We start from the raw sequence: 18090 nt of genomic DNA on the forward strand, positions 1-18090 counted from the left end.
AAACTGCAAACTTCAAAGGCAGCAGCAAAATCCCTAGGCGCTGCAATCTGTCAGACACCTTTTCGTCCCACAGGAACCTCTGCGAGAGGCAAGTCTTTTCGCTTCTTCTCCGCATTCGGAAGAGGTAGAGGACGACTGGCTCAAAGGGGACAAAGAAGAACTACCCGAGGTGGACGGGGTAGATATTCAAAAGCCGCAGCAAATGCAAGTGCCTCTTTACCATCGGCATCTGCATCAGCCGCCCCCAAAACCACTCTGAGGACTTCCCTCACAAGACACCTGTAGGAGGCAGGTTAACTCAAATTCTGGCGGAATGGCAGGCTATCACGTCAGATGCTTGGGCATTGGAGACAGTTGCACAAGGTTACTGCCTGCCTCTCCTACGCATACCTCAGAGTCATCCACCGGGGATCAGCTCTCAAAAAGCTCCAGATCCGCTCCTCTTGCAGGAAATTTTAGACCTGCTAGAGAAAGGTGCCATAGAACCGGTACCTGTAGCGGAGAGGAACAAGGGCTGGTACTCCCCTTTCTCATACCAAAGAAAGACGGAGGACTGAGACCCATCTTGGACTTGCGGGAATTGAACAAATTCCTCAGGAAAGACAAATTCAAGATGGTAACTCTCTCTCAGATCCTTCAGGCCCTTCAGTTCCAGGACTGGTTGGTATCTCTGGACCTTCAGGACGTATATTTCCATGTGCCAATCCATCTCAAACACAGGAAATACCTGAGGTTCGCAATTGGCAACTCTCATTATCAATTTCGAGTTCTGCCATTTGGGCTGACCTCCGCCCCGAGGGTCTTCACCAAGTTAATGTCGATAGTGGCTGCAAGTCTAAGGAGGGAAGGGATTCACGTCTACCCCTACCTGGACGATTGGTTGATCAGAGCTGTATCTTCGGAACAAGCTCAGATCCAGCTAGATTATGTTTGCCACTCCCTTCACAGACTGGGTTTCTCCCTCAATTTAAAGAAGTCACAAATTATACAATCGCAGAGACTCCAGTTCATCGGAGTGATCCTGGACACTTCCCTGGGAAAAGCCTCGCCACCAGAGGTGAGGGCTCAAGATATTCTACAGATGGTCACCAAGTTTCAAAACGCCCAACGTCTCCCAGCCTTCGACTTTTTGAGGTTGCTAGGCCTCATGGCATCCTGCATTTTCCTAGTGCCAGAGGCTCGCCTGAGAATGACATCTCTCCAGTGGGCACTGAGAACTCAGTGGTCACAATTCTCAGGGAGAATGACAGATCTTCTTCAGGTTCCCGACAGGGTGGCTCGAGACCTTCAGTGGTGGGCCTGTCAGGAGAACATTCTGAAAGGAGAGCAGTTTTGGCAACCTTGGCCGGAGATAACAGTAGTCACGGATGCCTCACTTACGGGGTGGGGAGCCCACGCCAACGACTTGACGATCAGCGGTCATTGGTCTCCATCGGAGTCCAGACTACATATAAACCTGTTAGAGCTGAGGGCCATCAGACTTGCGCTGAAGGCTTTTCTGCCATCTGTACAAGGAAAGAATGTCCTGATAATGACGGACAACACAGTGGCCATGCATTACCTCAACAAAAGAGGAGGCATAGGATCACTACCACTGTGCAGAGAGGCGATGCAGCTCTGGTTTTGGGCAATCCAAGAAGGAATCTCTCTATCGGCAGTTCACCTAGCCGGAGAGAAGAACTTGACAGCGGACGCTCTGAGCAGGCAGAGCACAGTCTCCCACGAGTGGGAACTAGCTCAGGAAGTCCTTCAAGAGATCTTCGCCCTTTGGGGAACCCCTCAGGTGGATCTGTTCGCCACCAGTGTCAACAGGAAGTGCGATCTGTTCTGTTCAAGGGAATTTCCCCCGAGAGGAGCTCTGGGAGACGCGTTCATAGTGGACTGGGAGTTTCCACTCCTGTACGCATTTCCACCAGTCCCTGTCATTCCTCAAATGATCAGGAGGTTGAGAAGATTCCGGAAAACCATGATCCTAATTGCCCCGGATTGGGCCAGGAGAACGCGGTACCCCGACCTTCTAGACTTGTCCATCTGCCCTCCAATTCGACTTCCACTCAGAGAGAATCTGCTCTCACAGAAGGGAGGTCAGGTTCTCCATCCAGACATCAAAACCCTCAACCTTCACGCTTGGCTTCTGAAAGGCTGAGGTACAAGGATTGGGACCTCCCTGATGACGTTATGGAGGTGTTGCTTTCGGCAAGAAGGCCAGCAACAAAATCTTTATACCTCTGCCGTTGGAACAGATTTTGCAGCTTGTGTAGAGAAGAGAATATCGACCCCTTTTCATGTGGTACTCCTTTCTACTCTACTTGGCAAATTCAGGCCTTCAATTTGGCACTATCAAGGGCTATCTCGCAGCGCTATGCATCTTTAAGCGCACTGCGGAAGAACCATCCTATTTCAAGTTACCCTTGGTAATACAGTTTCTAAAGTGGTTAACTAACGTTTATCCCCCAAGACCATTCCAGGTTCCCCTATGGGATTTAAATTTAGTCCTAACTTTCCTGATGGGCACACCTTTCGAACCACTCCACTCTTGTTCGTTAAGGTTTCTTACCCTTAAGACTGTTTTATTAGTAGCACTTACATCTGCTAGAAGGGTGAGCGAGTTACAAGCTCTTTCTTGTAAACCCCCTCATACAATCTTTCACAAAGACAAAGTTGTTCTGCAAGTGAAGCCTAATTTCCTCCCAAAGGTGGTTTCTAAATTTCATATCACACAGAAGATTACCCTTCCATCTTTCTATCCTCCTCCCCATCCGGGGAAAGAGGAAGAGAGGTTACACAGGCTGGACCCAAGAAGGGCTTTAAGTTTTTACATTAGTAGACTGGCTAGGATAAGACAAGCAGACCAGCTGTTTGTAGGCTACGCAGGTCACAAGCTGGGGCTACCGATAACTAAGCAGACCATTTCCAGATGGATTATTTTAGCCATTTTGGAATGTTATAAACTGGCAGGAAAAGAGCCCCCTCAAAATCTTAGGGCTCATTCAACCAGAGGTATCGCAGCTTCATCTGCCCTCAAAAGAGGAGTGCCGGTTCGAGACATATGTGCGGCTGCCACATGGTCGTCCGTCCATACCTTTACACGGTTTTACAACTTGGATTCCTCCTCCAGTCAGGAAACTAGGTTTGGAAGGGCAGTATTGCACTCTATTTATCAATAAGAGGAAGCATGAAGTCAGTACTCCCACCTCCAATAACAGAATACTGCTATGGGAGCCTATCTAAGATAAGGAATACGTCGGAGGACACAATCCCTTCGAAGAACAAGTTACTTCTTACCTTGTAACGTTCTTTCGATGGGATGTTCCTCCGACGTATTCCTTATCGACCCTCCCATCCATCCCCGCAGTACTACTTCCCTTTTTGTTGCAACTTGCGCTCCTTCAGGGTGATTAGTCTAGTCCAGAAAGAATTATTGTGGGCTACAAAACGGAACTGAGCAACGGACGCTGCGCGCGGCCTTTATAGGCAGGATGACGTCGATACGGTGGCTGTCGAGGGACATCGACTTGGCGGACGTCGACACGCAGCGCCCTCTAGAGAGAAAAAACTTCCGAGGCCAGCAAAGCTGGAAAGAGCTATCTAAGATAAGGAATACGTCGGAGGAACATCCCATCGAAAGAACGTTACAAGGTAAGAAGTAACTTGTTCTTATTACCTAACAAATAGTGCACTGTGTGTGCATAATGCTGATTGGAACCATTGCAGAAGGCGTCCACAAAACCTATAATGCTTCTGGATTTCGGTAGGCCCCTCTACCCCGTCATGTGATCTAATCTTATGCTGGAATGCGTTAAGTGCATTTGGCATCTGGTTTGTCAACCGCTAGCCACTGCACCCGTTCATTTGTTCTCACCCTGCTCTAAAATGCGTAATTTGCGTATGACTTGTCAAGGGTGTTGGCAATCCTATCGGGTGATCACTAAACCTACCATCTGCCTTATTTTCATGTAATAACAGTGCGGCCGCCTTAAAATGGCCTGACTACTTTGCCATTTTTACTGAAGGGGATATAATAATTCAATAGTTGCCACTTCTCCATATTAAATGAAACTTTGTTCTGGACGATGAATTATAACGTGAAGATGACTGTGTGCAGTCAATTAATTTGCTATGCATTGGTCCATCTCACTTTATAGAAAACATGTGTGATTAGACATAACCTAATTGGTGCAGACTGTTCATTGTGATCATTCAGACCATCGATAAAACTGAGTGCTACAGCCAAAATTGTTCTCTCATGGACAATCTTTCCTCCGTTCGGCTATAGCCCACCATTGGAGATCATCCTGATCATACCGCATTTTCATAAAATGATGTACTAAAGGTGCTGTTATATTTCTTTTGCATATTTTAGATCGTTGTTCAATTATTCGTTTGTTGACCTGTCAAGAAGCTTTACCCACTTAAACGTTATTGCATGGGCATTTATATTTTTTAGTCTTGCAAATATATTTATTTAACTGAACCATTGGGTGAGTTGCCTTTACTAAGCGTTGGACATTGATTGCCAAAATTTGAATTAGCTGTAAATTCATGTGTATTTATTCGATCAACCCAAAGGACGTAATAAAGGCAGTGAGAGGTTTGGAAAGATGTTGGCCCTGATTTGATTATAGATGTTCTACATATCAGGTTTTGTAAATATGGTGATGCAGTGAGCCTGATGGCTGGCTTGGAAATGCTTGTATCGGTTAGTTGATGGTGATGCGATCCCAGCTCAAACTGCTCAGTCACCGGCGTAGAGTCCCTTTTTTCTTAGTGAATACAACAGAACTTGGCCATTGGCTGGCTTCAGCTGCTTTGGTGGTGCCCTTTTCACACATTTCTTCATATAAATATTTGAGTTCCTAGCCAGTAGTGGCTAGTACTGGCCTCACTTTGTGTGTAACAGGTAGGGCTTTCAGCTTCAATCCAATGTGTTGTTTGTGTACTTTTACTTAACAAAAAATGGAGATAAAGCACACCATTATCTTGAAAGAAATGCTCTTAGGTAAAGAATTTCATGATTTTTAGAGTCACAGGGCTTTCTCAGTTAGAGAATGTAAAGGGTGCGGGGGAGAATAATTGACTCTGGTATCACAAGTCAACGAAATAATGAGATTATAAGTACTGGCAACAGTGTCCAGTCAATGTTAATAGCAACATTAATGAGTTAAATTCGTTATGAATGAGTTAATTAGTTATTCTTAATGAGTTCATTGAATACACCATTTTTGCACTATAGTTTTAAGAAATAATAATCACAAATTTAGGAAATCAAGTTATTCAATATCATCATCATGGTTTAATTACATGTGTATGTATTGTTCTCATACATCTCATGTCCGACAAATTCATACATACATTGTAACAGTTCCAACAAGATTAAGGTTAAAAAAAATTCACAAAAATCAAAAAGCTCAACGCGTTTCGAGAGCTATTCTCTCTTCCTCAGGACCAACATATCCTTGTGTACAATTCACAAAAGTAATTTCATTCAAAGTTTTCTTTGTGTGATCGTGGTTTTATATTATAGCATCACTTATTGGCATCAGATCATATCCCAGTGTGAAGTAATGGTTATTCTTTCTCTGGTGGAATGCTGCAATGTCCCATGTAATTAATACAGATAGCAGTGTCAATTATAACGCGGTCCTGCAATTACTGTCATTACTGAGGATCCATTAAAGCTACCCACAAGAGATTAAAGAGCTTGCGTTCCACCCTAGTAAGTTGATATTCGTTGCCGAAGCTGTGGTAAGTAAATGGTTGTTGCTAGGCAACTCAAGTGTTATATATGCCACGTGTTAGGTCAGCGAACGTGAGCACGTCCGTTGCATGGACTCATGGGAAATGTAGTAGAGTAAATTCTCTCAGTGATTACACTTTCAAAGGATCGTGTTATGCTAGTGACTATGTCTCACTTTGCATGGACTCATGGGAAATGTAGTTGATTCAATTCTCTCAGTAGTTACATTCTCAAAGGAACGTGTTATGTTGGTGACTATGTCTCACGGCATATAAAGAGTAAGAATGCTAACTCAGACTGGTGAATATCACTAATCCATCAGTAGGCGATATTAGTCACACAAGTGTATACATATTGCACAATGTCTAATAACGAAATATAACCATTATTTCACATCCAGATCACAATATAAATGTTGTGTTAGAATAATGTGCACATTGTTACATTAGATTACAGCAATAGCAATAATAGCAATGTGTTTACAAACTAAATATACTGTGGATACTATTTCAAAACATTCACTTGGGACTCCTTTCTGACAATGAAAGGATATGCCTGTTACAATTATAATGTTCACATCAATCTGAAAGTAGTTGGATGTTGTGGGGTTGTGTGATTTTAAATTCTCGCCTATCATATCTTCACAGAAATATAGTCAGAAAAATACATTCAAAGAAAATTCTTCATTCATTCCACGTGGTTCAAGGGACTCTAACTTATGAATCCAGAATATTTCTCTACGGGAGTGGATTTGGTTTAGATTCCCCCCTTGTGGTGGTTTGGTTACTAATTCAAGGATTATAAATCAAAGTTGAGAAATGGGGTGGTGTTTATTAGTGAAGTGTCTCGCCACTGGAGATTTGTCATTTCTTGTGCAAATGAGATTCTGTCTTTTACTCTCCTAGTGGTTTGCCCTACATAATATTGTCCGCATGGGCAAATTAATGCATAGATTGCCAGTTTGCTTTCACATGTTGCATAATCATGAAGCTCAATTTTCTGTCCAGTATAAGGATGTCTGATAAATTTGCCTTTTTGTACATTGTTGCAACGGCAACAATTCAAGCACGGAAATGTCCCTTTCTTGGGTTTGGCCAGAAACAGTTGTTTGGACTTGTCTATTCTTTCTGCTTTTACCAAAGAATCTCTCAGATTGCGTCCTCGTTTGTATGCCATAAGCGGTTGGTTAGGGAATAGTGCACTCAGTTGTTGGTCCAATCTTGTGATTTTCCAATTTTTAGTAAGCATTTTTCTGATTTGAGAACTCTGTTGTGAGTATTGGGATAGATAAATTAGTGGATACTCATCTTTGTCTGCCTTATGTCTCGGTTGTAGTAAATCAGCTCGGTTCTTGGATCTACATTTTAGGGCTGCTTCTGATAGAATGTTTTCCGGAAATCCCCTATCTTGGAAGCGTTTAATTTGGTCTTGTTCCGCTATTTTGTAGGTTTCCTCGTCATCTGAGACTAGACGTCTGATTCTTAGGAATTGGCTGAGAGGAAGATTCTTTTTCAGATGTTGCGGATGATGACTAGTGTAGTATAAGCTGTTGTTAACATCAGTTGGTTTCCTGTAGATGGTAGTCTGTAAATGGTTATTTTTTGGAATAATCTTGACATCAAGGAAGTTTACCTCTGGTGTTCCCATTTCTAGAGTGAATTTAATCTTTGGGTTACAGCTATTTAGATAGTTTACAAAAGACTCAATTTCAATTGGTGGACCTTTCCAAATCCCAAAAATATTGTCGATGTATCTCCTCCACATGGCCAATTTGGCTGACCATGTGGGATTCTCCAAGATGTGAGTAGATTCAAAGTAAAACATGAAAGTATTGTTTGTGTACCTTGTCACACACTGCTCCCCTAGCAAACATCTCTGGGTAACCTTTTACATCATCTCTTTAGGACTTGGTCTGAATGATTAGTACCTGTTCTGTTGTAGTGGGGCAAAGTTTGACCTTAAGATTCCTCTGACCGTACCACCCCAGGATCAGAGGTCCTTTCTTCACCGTCTATACTCGGGCAACTGTTGACTCTCCCTTTGGAGTCCAAGGTAATGTCCTTCTATCCTAGTCGGTGCACTTTTGCACAGCCGGTAGGTTTCAACAAATGGTTTCTTCATCCTGATTGTTTCTTGTTAACCAGCATTTTGTATTGATCAACTGGAGTGATTGTAAGGTCTGACCCTAAATTTGCTTATAGCTTTATGGGCTCCCATTACCGTTCGCAATGTACTTTCTTGCTTTTACGCCACCATAGAGATAGACAACCAGGATGACTGTGTCTGAATCAATGCTCTGTTTGACCGTGCGATCTACAGTGGCAATAGCATCAGGATTTGGCTATATGACCTACCAAATGACACAACAAACATTTGCATGCAACAGCCAGGGCTATGTCTGTTGGTGGCGTTGTCCAATTCGCACTGTCCCCTCCTAGATGAACGTCATCCTGAGTGTCATTGCATCTCTGTCCCTGCGAAGAGGACCCCTATCTCGGTGCGTGTTGTGGGACATGATGTTGTCTTTAGATGATAATGCTTCATGCCCATTTTCTTTCATCTCACTTTGGCCTCTTCTTGAGAGTGCTGTTGCCGAAACTTAATCTAAGGGGGAGTCTTAGAAATGCAACAGTTTCTCCTGGAATTGGATTTTTGCATTGCACGACCACCATACCTCAGATCATTCTCTGGATTGCTTGAAGTGGCAGCTTGACTGCTAAGTACTGTCCGACTCACCAGGGAGTCCTGAGCAATTTTATGCGTCCTCTGTTTTTAAAAAGTTCAATTTGTGCAAAACTATTTTACCATTCTCAAAACACAGGGCCATCCTTTGTTTAACTTCTAGGAATGTTTCCAGGTTATCTTCTTCCTTCTGAGGCCGCATGACTGGAAACACTTTGAAAATCCTCTGTTCCTTAACACCTAGTACATCCACGAGCATGGCCCTCTTTCTTGCTGTTGAAATTGCACCTCCCCCTGGCTTTCTCAGCATACGTGTAGAATCTTGCGCCACTGCCGCAATGGTAAATTTACTTGGTCCTTGTTTGAAGGCCTGTGGTGCTGTTGCATCTTGCAGACCTTTAGACTGCATGAATGGAGAAACTGCAACTTTGTCGTTACTGTGGTGTCTGAAATATATGCCTGTCTCGTACCAGCTGCAAATCAGTAAATCCAGAAACTAATGCTACATGTAACAAAGTTAAGTGGCTAATGACTGAGGGGCAGGATAAGGAGCACTGCAGTGTGCATCTCTTTCCAGTTCTCTTCTCGCAAATTCTTTGCTTCCTCCTGCGCATGTGTGTGCACGTTCAATGAAGCATGTGTTGTGCCAATGATGGGAAACCCTAGACTGCCAGAATTCATTATAAGCCATATTTTTATTTTTTTTTATTGTAAAACTACAGTTCAATTAAACATTAAACTTTTGTTACAGCTTCCAATTCCAAGTGTCTCAATTTAGTAATGATAATTACATCATTATTTGACGTGGGCGATCTGCCCTTCCTTTCCAAAGGATTGAGGCTTCAACAGCATGTCCATGCAGTCTACAGCAGCACAAGATAATTTCACATTATGGCCTGATAAGAGGTGCTCCCACCAACCTTCCATGTCGTTATTTAGCGGGACAAACTTCTCGAGATTAGTTTTACGTTGGATGATTGTTTCCGTACAGCCAATTATTAGATGTTTAGAAGTTTCTGTCTCCAATTTGCAGAATCGACATTGGCTGTCTGCTGTGGCTTTGTCGTTTCTTAGCCATAACATTTCTTTTGTATCCAAGGCGTTCAGCCTCAATCTCAGGAATTGTGCCCGATGGTACCTTGAAGGGCACTGTGACATGAATCGTGAGAGTGCATTTCGTTTGATTCCGCTGCACTCTTAAATTTAACGAAGATTTGAGATTATCTTGTGTTTCTTTGTTGATGATCCAGCTCCATTGTTCGAACTATATTTTTGCAATCTGAGGTGTCTTCTGCAGATCTGATTATTTGATGTCTGCCGCTGCGAGAATGTCATTTAGCTTTGGATACCATACTTTTAATAGGTTAATTTAATTTCCTTTACTTGGACTAAAAATCTCATATGCAGAGATTGGAATACTGAGGCGGATTTTTCGCCTTGTAGTAAGCGATTTCCATACGACTTTAGAGTGCAATGAGTTCAACGATAATTTGTGTCTCAAAGCTGCCATTGAGACGTATCTGGGTAGGTTCAAAATGCGCCGCCAAAAAAGGCCTTCTAACAGATGCCAGATATGTTCAGGGATGTTCCATCCAGCCTCGGCACCAAACGTAATAGTACGTACCACTTTTTGAACGTAAAAGAGTAACAGAGGCGCCAATGAGAACTTTCCAAACTCCTTCTCTATTTTTGCACCTTGGAGGGCTAGACTCTTCATCTGATTTTTTAGTTCGTCAATCCAGGGACCTTCACAGATTTAGTTGTTGAAAGTAATGCCTAGATATTTTATTGAGGCTACCTTGCTTATCGTTTCTCCGGCAATATTCCAACGAAAGGCTTGATCTTTCTTGGTGCCTTTTGGACCAATAACCATTATCTTGGTTTTTGCTGTGTTTATTTCAAGGTCATTGTTAGTTAAATATTCATACAGTTTTTCCAAGAGCCGTTGCAGCCCTACTTGTGTACGATCTATTAATACTAGGTCGTCAGCGTATGTTATACAAGTTATGGGCATGTTATTCATCTTAGGTGGAAAGGACTTGGCTTCCTGCAGGTGTGCTGGCAGATCTGATATGTACAGTTTGAAGAGTTCGGAAGCCAGTGGACACCCTGCTTTACCCCCTCTTCAGTTTTGATGGTATCTGACAAGTCACTGTGGTTATTAAAACGGACTCATATTGAAGTATTGGTATGTAAGGCAATTATTGGCTCAAGCAGATCTTGCGGACATCCCCAGGTCATTAGTTTGAGCCATAACTTGCCACGATTTATTCCATCAAAGGCCTGTTTCATATCGATGAACGCTAGAAACAATTTATGACCTGCCTTGAGAGTTTCCATTTTTAAGATGTTTAGTATGCCAAGATTTATGTCGACACCAACACCAGTCGTAAATCCGGTTTGTCTAATGTCGACTATCTTCTTTGATTTTGCCCAATCCGCAAGCTTCTGCCTCAGAAATGATCCAAAGATCTTTCCAATGGTGTCAAGAACGGCAATCGGTCGATACTTACTTGGATCATCCCGATTGCCCTTATATATTGGGACCACTACGGCCTTTGACCAGGACTCGGGAATTTGCTTTGTTGTCAATAGCTGGTCAAATAGGACCTCAATGAACAACTCAACAACATGTTTTTTCAACATTAGGTTGGTAATCAAGTCGGGCCCTGGTGCCCGTGAATTCTTCAGATGTGTTATCGCCAGGGCGATGTCATTTGCCGAAATGTTTGTGTCCTAGGCGATGGTGTAATCTTTACCAATGGTTCCACAACTGTTTTTTTGTAGACATTCGAAAAATGCTTTGCCCAGATGTTACCTGCTAGGTCGTTGATAATCGTGGGCTGGCATTTTGAATTTCAAGTGTTCAAAATTGCCCATATGCCTCTTGAGTTTTTCTTTACCAGGAGTTCCATCATGAGTTCTGCACAATTTTGGTCGATTATAACGGCCTGTGATTTGGCCCAGTTTCTGTATTGTTGTCGTCGGGCTTTGACTCCTGCGGCTGCATCAACTGCCGGGAGATTTTTTTTCAGACGTCCCACGTCACGTCTTAGTTGCTTTTTTGCTTCATGTAGAAGACTACTAAAGTTGTGCTTATGGAAGTTACTTGGTAAAGTCGACTTTGATGCGGGTTTTGTGAGGTCGACTAACAAAGGAGCATAAGCAATTGTTTCCGCATTTTCTCCTGCAAAAATGTTTTAATGTCAATTGCTGAATATGGGGCCCATTTATTCTTAGTCTATTACCGCCAGAATCTACTGTTACCAACTGATTTGTATTTTGGTCACACTGGTTCCAATTCACCAACCAACACAAACATATAAGCTTGTGATCACTGTAAGCCATATTTAGTTGCAGAGCCTACGTATTTTTCCAAAGGTAATTGGAGGTACGCTATGCTGAGGCACTGGCCGTGGAGCTAACACATGGCAAAAGCTTGGAAGTGCGTGCTTTTTTTTTCTCCTACAATCTGCACACTCTTTCTTCCACACTAGCTATCCGCTCTGACTGTCGCATGTCTCTGTTCAGAGTTGGGAGCCACGTTTTGCGTACCCGAAGCCCTAGGCATATGTCACTCTAGCTCCATAGAAATGTCACTAGTGGTGCCTGGGACTGGAGCAGACAATGTAGCTCCCGGTGCATCACTTCTGCTTGCCACTAGCCATTGGGCAAGTAAGAAATGGTTTGCTGTATATATCTATAGAATTGATGTGGCGAGGTGAGTGACTTCTTTATAGCTGGCCTGTAGCCTGCAATTGTGATGTTTGTCCCCTGACGTAGCTGCTAAGTGCTAGACAACGGGACAGCGCCTGCCCTTTAACATTAAAAGTTCCACTTTCCTTAACTGAATCGAGTTATGCTCTCCTTTTCAGAAGGGACATTTTATGACTTGAAAGGACAGCGGTGTGTGAGCATTGTATTTTACAAACACTCAATGATATTTGCATTGCAGTTTAACTGCGGTGTACTCCATTTTAACAGTGCATGTGGCATAGTGGGCCTCTGCCCCAGTACCCCACATGGATCAACCACCACTTCACATGCTACTAATGGTCTCCTCTGGGGGTAGAAGAAAAGTGAGTGGAAATGGGGTAGCTATGCTGGGGGTCAAGAGTGGGAAAGAATATTGGAGAAAAGGTCATCTGGATTGAAGGAAGTTGTGAAATCATAGTATATGCATTTTTGGTGGCTCCATCACAGTATCTACTGTGTACAGGCCCGCCACAGTATATGTATGCAGCGATCAGGTCTATTTCAGTACATGCCCTCCATAGCAGTATATGCACATTAGGCTGTTCTTCACAGGGCCTGCACAGTATGCAGATGCATCACATGCTAAGCACATGGCTCTTTGTTGTCACAGATGCCCTTAAAACCACACCAACTCCCAAAGATCGTTCAAGGTTTAAAAAAATAAAATAAATTCTTGGCATTGCTCTAAAGACAGTGCCTCGCTCTCTTGTCTAGCTATGCCCACCCTAAACCAGTCATCCCTACTAGGCAGGTTAGTATTTAGTGCTTGTTGACCCCTACTTTATAGTTCTGTCTCACTCTCCGTGAGGGCTTAAAGGCAATTGCCCTGTCTGTCTAACCTCCCTCTGGGACTTTGTAGGTTGGCCCTACACTACTGTTAAGTTACTTCTCAAGGAATTGTAGGATTGTGCCTTCTAGACACACATGGCTTCCCTCTCTCTTGGTCCTTCTGTACTCTGATATTCCTCTCCCTATTGTCACCCTCCCTTTCTCCTAATAACTCCCCTCCTTCTCCACCCTCTGTCCCTCCTTTCTCTCCCTGGGATTCCAATGATTCTTTCTACTACTACTCTCCCCTCTACAAACTACACTGACTCCTCCCTCCGCACCACTACTACCACCACCTCGTCTTCACCAATACTCCTTCCTCCACATTCCTACTCCTTCCTCTCCACTACTACTCCCCCCTCCACACTACTACCAATCTCCCTCTCCACCCTCCGACTACTCTCGGCCTCTCTATTCCACTACTATTCTCTACACCACACATTCTACTCGGTGACCCTTTTTCCACTCCCTCAATCCTCTTTCACTCAGCCTCTACACTTTTCTGAAACACTCTCACTCATCCACCTTACACGCAAACTTACAACACAGTACTACTTGCCATCACCAGCCACTACCACACCTTCCCTCTGAAACACCTCCACACTCTAGTCTCCACCGTCCTTCCACCTCCTGGTATATTGATTTGCCACATGCTCTTTCTATGACCCCCCCCCCCAATATTCTCCCCGTTTCTTCACCATTTGGTCTTCCTCCCCTGACTAAATCGGCCCGGTCTTCTCTACTGAAGAGGTGTTACAAATACCAGACTACATAAAAATGGGCCTAAGCCCTGCCCCTTTTCCACCATGTCGGATAATGGCGGTCGGCATTGGAAAGTGTTCCAGCTCAAGGCAGTGGGTCGCACCGGGGCTAAGTTCATGTAAGTATTAGAATGTCTGTGTTTTATGATATGATAGGTTATTTATAACACGCTTAATACCCGGAGGTTTCTATGGGAATCCATTCCGTGGCAGTTTGGAATAGTCCATGTTTAGGAGCTCAGTTACCGCTGCTGGTGTCAACTGGCAGCATGCAGCGTTCCTAGCTGCTGCGTGACAGTTCTCTGCTGCTTCACTTTGCATCTCTCTCCCCCCTGGTCGGGGCGATCTTACGACTAGAGTAGTCTTCCTGAAGGCTCTGATGGGTTATTATCTTGTGGGAGGACCCCTCCAGACCTTTGTTCTATGATGCCGCCTGAAGTGAAAATAAAGACTGGCCAGCATTTTGTTAAAGAGGTATGGAGTGATTCACACCAGTTCTCTTCAGATACAGTATGCAGTTAGGTTATTGAAGTGAAAACAAAGAATGCATTTTCAAACAGACCCAAAACATCGAGGAAAAAAAAGAACAAGTTTTAGAAGATTAGATACGTGGTTTGGAATGGGAAAAGTAGCTTTCGGGGTGGGGGGGAAAGTATAAAAAATAGGGGAGAGGGCCTTGAGGGAGGTGGGGGGGGGGGCAAAAACAACAGGAAAACAATCATTATTTGTTTTGTAGATTTTTTTTTTTTATTCGTCCAAAATTAATTATTTGTTTTCTCATTCGACAAAATCGCATGTAACCGGACTGGCTCTGGTTTTTCACCATGGTAGGCTGAGAGGGGACTCCCATCCGCCCTTGGCAATGTCGGATTACTGACCTTGTCACAATGTTTGTCATATTAGATTATGCTGTGCAGTTATGTTTTGCCATGTTTGGTTATGCTGAATGTTATGCAATTTGAAAAGTACAGGATTACCACCTATGCCCTCATAATGCATTGAAACTCCCACCACCTGATAACCAAGCCTGATTGCATGTTACACTTGCTGAATGAAAAGCCATATTTAATATGGGCCATTATGTCAATCTGTTTCCAACTGTTTACCTGGTTAAGCCTTTTAATTAAAGGCCCAACTACAAAATCGGGTTAATAATAGACGTTCAGTGCTCTTTATCACAAGGAATGTAGGGACTGTACCTTCACGCGTATTAGCTAAGTATGGGAAAGAGGAGTGGGGTTTCAAACAGTGTGTGGCTGTCTCCTGACTCGCAGCCGTTCACTCAAGTAAGCAGTCCCTTGAGGTGGATGAGCGAGCGCCGGAAAGAAGAGACAACGATGTCCGTGACTGAAACACACCTTTATTGGTGAGTCAAGTACAACCCGGGAGCCGCATTGTGTCCAGCTGCCATCCCTGCTCTCTTTGCCAGCAGCCAGTGCAGTTCAAATATCACACTCATGGCTATCAAGGGCACGGGAACAAGAGCCGGAGCGACGCGGCAGGCGTGACGCGCAGTCCCCTCAACACACCCCCCCCCCCCCCCAAGACTGCAAATTCAGAACATAGGGGGTCATTACAAATCTGGTGGATACGTTGCTGCCGGACTGTAACAACCTTTACCCTGCCTGAGATCCCGGTGCCCGGGGCGGAAAATGTTAGTTCCCATGGGGACTCGTTAGCAACGGTGCCGATGCTTCCATGACAATTGTGCCTACCGTTCTGGAATGGTGTCGGTACGTTGCTACCGGCACCCTTATTTCTGGACCGCCGTACTTATAATGACCCCCATAGTCTTTTAACTTGGTATGAACACTCGCCAACCTAGGGCTCCTCCTTGTTCCTTCTTTCTGCTTCCTCACACTGCTCCTCCCCACAGGAGTCCAACAGTTCTTTACTTCTCTCTTCGCCAGTTCTTGATGTGATTTCCCCCCCATCTCTCTCTCTCTACACCTCTTGTCACTATGACATCTTCGACATTTGTCCTTGGGACAGCAGATCTGGGTAATTCAAGTGACAAATACTGCCTTACATCTCCAACATTACCAGACCTTCCATTCACAAGGGCATCTGAATCTGAACTGACTACTTCAGCATTATTCTTACTGCTCTCGCCACTCCACATACCTTCCGCATTCCTCTTTTCACTTACTCACCTATGCTTCGCAGTACTCATGCTCCATTTTGTCCCATCATCGAGCATTGTTATAGTACCAAGTACATGTCTTATTCTCTTGGGACTTGATAAATACGGAACACTCTGCCCTCTCACCGTGGAGTTCCTTACACACACTTCGTCGCCTGCATAAAACAGTTCCAGATATACCAGTTTCCTTCCTTTGAACAATTTCGTGTATAGCTCCTGGTGCCTTCTCTGCCCTTTGAATGAGTTATTCTCTCTTCGCTTTAACCGGCTCAGAAGTGCCCAACTATTCTTGTGCCAACTCACTAGCAGGTTGCCTCCCCCTCAAGGACACAAACATTGGCACACTGGTAGCGGAGTGTGGTGCAGTCTTATTAGCCCACACCATGTCCCTCACAGTTGCCACAACATCCAACTTTGTTATGAAGGCCAACTGCAGCTTTCCCATCACAACTCGATTGAACCTCTCAACAAGTCTGTTCTGCATGTAACAGTGTAGGGACGTAGTTTCATGCCTCACACCTGCACTGTCTAGGTAGTCTGCAAATATCCTCGACTGAAACTGGACCCTATCGTCAGTCAATACCACAGTTAGAAAAACTTCCTTCTGGAACAGGCTATCCAAAAATTCCTCAACCGGCGTGGCTGTTCCATCATCTGCCCAACCTACATATGGCCATTTACTGGGGTAGTCCATCAAAACCAACATAAATCTCTTGCTCTGATAGCATCCTGGCAGCAGACCAATAATATCTAATGCCACCTTTTCCCAGGGCGGTGTCTGTATCTGAACAGGATTCAAAGGCAGCTCCACTGCAGCGTGTGATTTATCACATTCCGCACACGGAAGATAATTCACCACCATATACCCACATCTGCATCCATGCACTGCCACCAATATGTTTCTCTTACCCTCCTCTTGGTCATGTTACGTCCCAACTTCCCCTTATGAGCGACTTCAAGGATCACGGGTCTCATACCCTTGGGGACAACAATCTTCTCACCTCTACACAATATGGTGCCTTCTACCCACAGTTAATTCCGTACTTGATCAAACTGAGCGCTCACCCCTGAGGAATGCTTAGGCCATCCCCTTTCAAGCATCTGCCACACCCTATTGTACTCATCTGCCACTCCTCCTTCCTGCCATTTCTCTGGCTCCAACCACCACCTCTGGTCATTGTGCTACCACAGCTTCTGGGTCAGCAGGTGAGCTGTGCACACACTCAATAGGGAGCTGGGACAAACAGTCAGCTGCCACATTACTCAAATCTGGTGTGTATACCATCGAAAAATTGTACTCCTGAAAGGCAAGGGGCCAACAATTTATTCTGGGCGAACACCCTTGTTCTTCCCCCACCAAGGCATGCACTAACTGTTTGTAATCAGCGATCATCACAAATTGGAAACTCCACAAAAATAATTTTAATTTAAAGTGGCTCTCTGCCCAATAACATACTAACACCACTCGTTCAATGGTGGAATAATTTCTTTATTCCCCTTTGTAAAGCTCTCAAGGCAAATGCAATTATAACTTCACACCCATCTTTCACTTGTGCGAGCACAGCCCCATGCCCCACGGCACTCGCATCAGTAGTTAATATTTTCCTGCAAGGATCAAGCATGCACAAAGTCTGAGCATCTGTTATGCTCTTTTTAATCTGCTGAAAAGCACCCTTGTGACATTCAGTCCACTCAAGTCACATTTTTCTTCATCAAATCTCAGGGTGCTTAAATTGGCAAAGCCCCCACAAACTTGGAATCCTAACTATAGCTTCTACTAGGCTTGTCTTTGACTTGATGCTATGCTCATTTACAATATGTCCTAAGTATGACACTTCTCTAGCTTTGAACTTGCATTTCTCTCTTCACAGTTAATCCCGCTTGTTGGAGTGTACTTGGCACTTCCCTCGCACACATATCATGCTCACCCGAATCAGCAGTAAATATCAGAATGTCATACTGGAAACATCGTACATTTTCCACATCCCACCAAACAAAAATTCCATTATTCATTGAAAAACAGCAGCGGCCGAGGCTAGCCCAATGGCCATCTGTCTAAATCTGTAAGCCACAAAAGGCGTCACGAATGAGGTAAGAGCGTTTGGTTCAGGGTGTAATTCAATCGGGTGGTAGTGTGAGGAGTCAGGAATTAGAGGCGGACACAGAGTGCTCAGTTTTGGCTA

Source organism: Ambystoma mexicanum, chromosome 9 (genome assembly GCF_040938575.1).
Source record: "Ambystoma mexicanum isolate Mex_15411 chromosome 9, UKY_AmexF1_1, whole genome shotgun sequence".
Classification (NCBI taxonomy): domain Eukaryota; kingdom Metazoa; phylum Chordata; class Amphibia; order Caudata; family Ambystomatidae; genus Ambystoma; species Ambystoma mexicanum.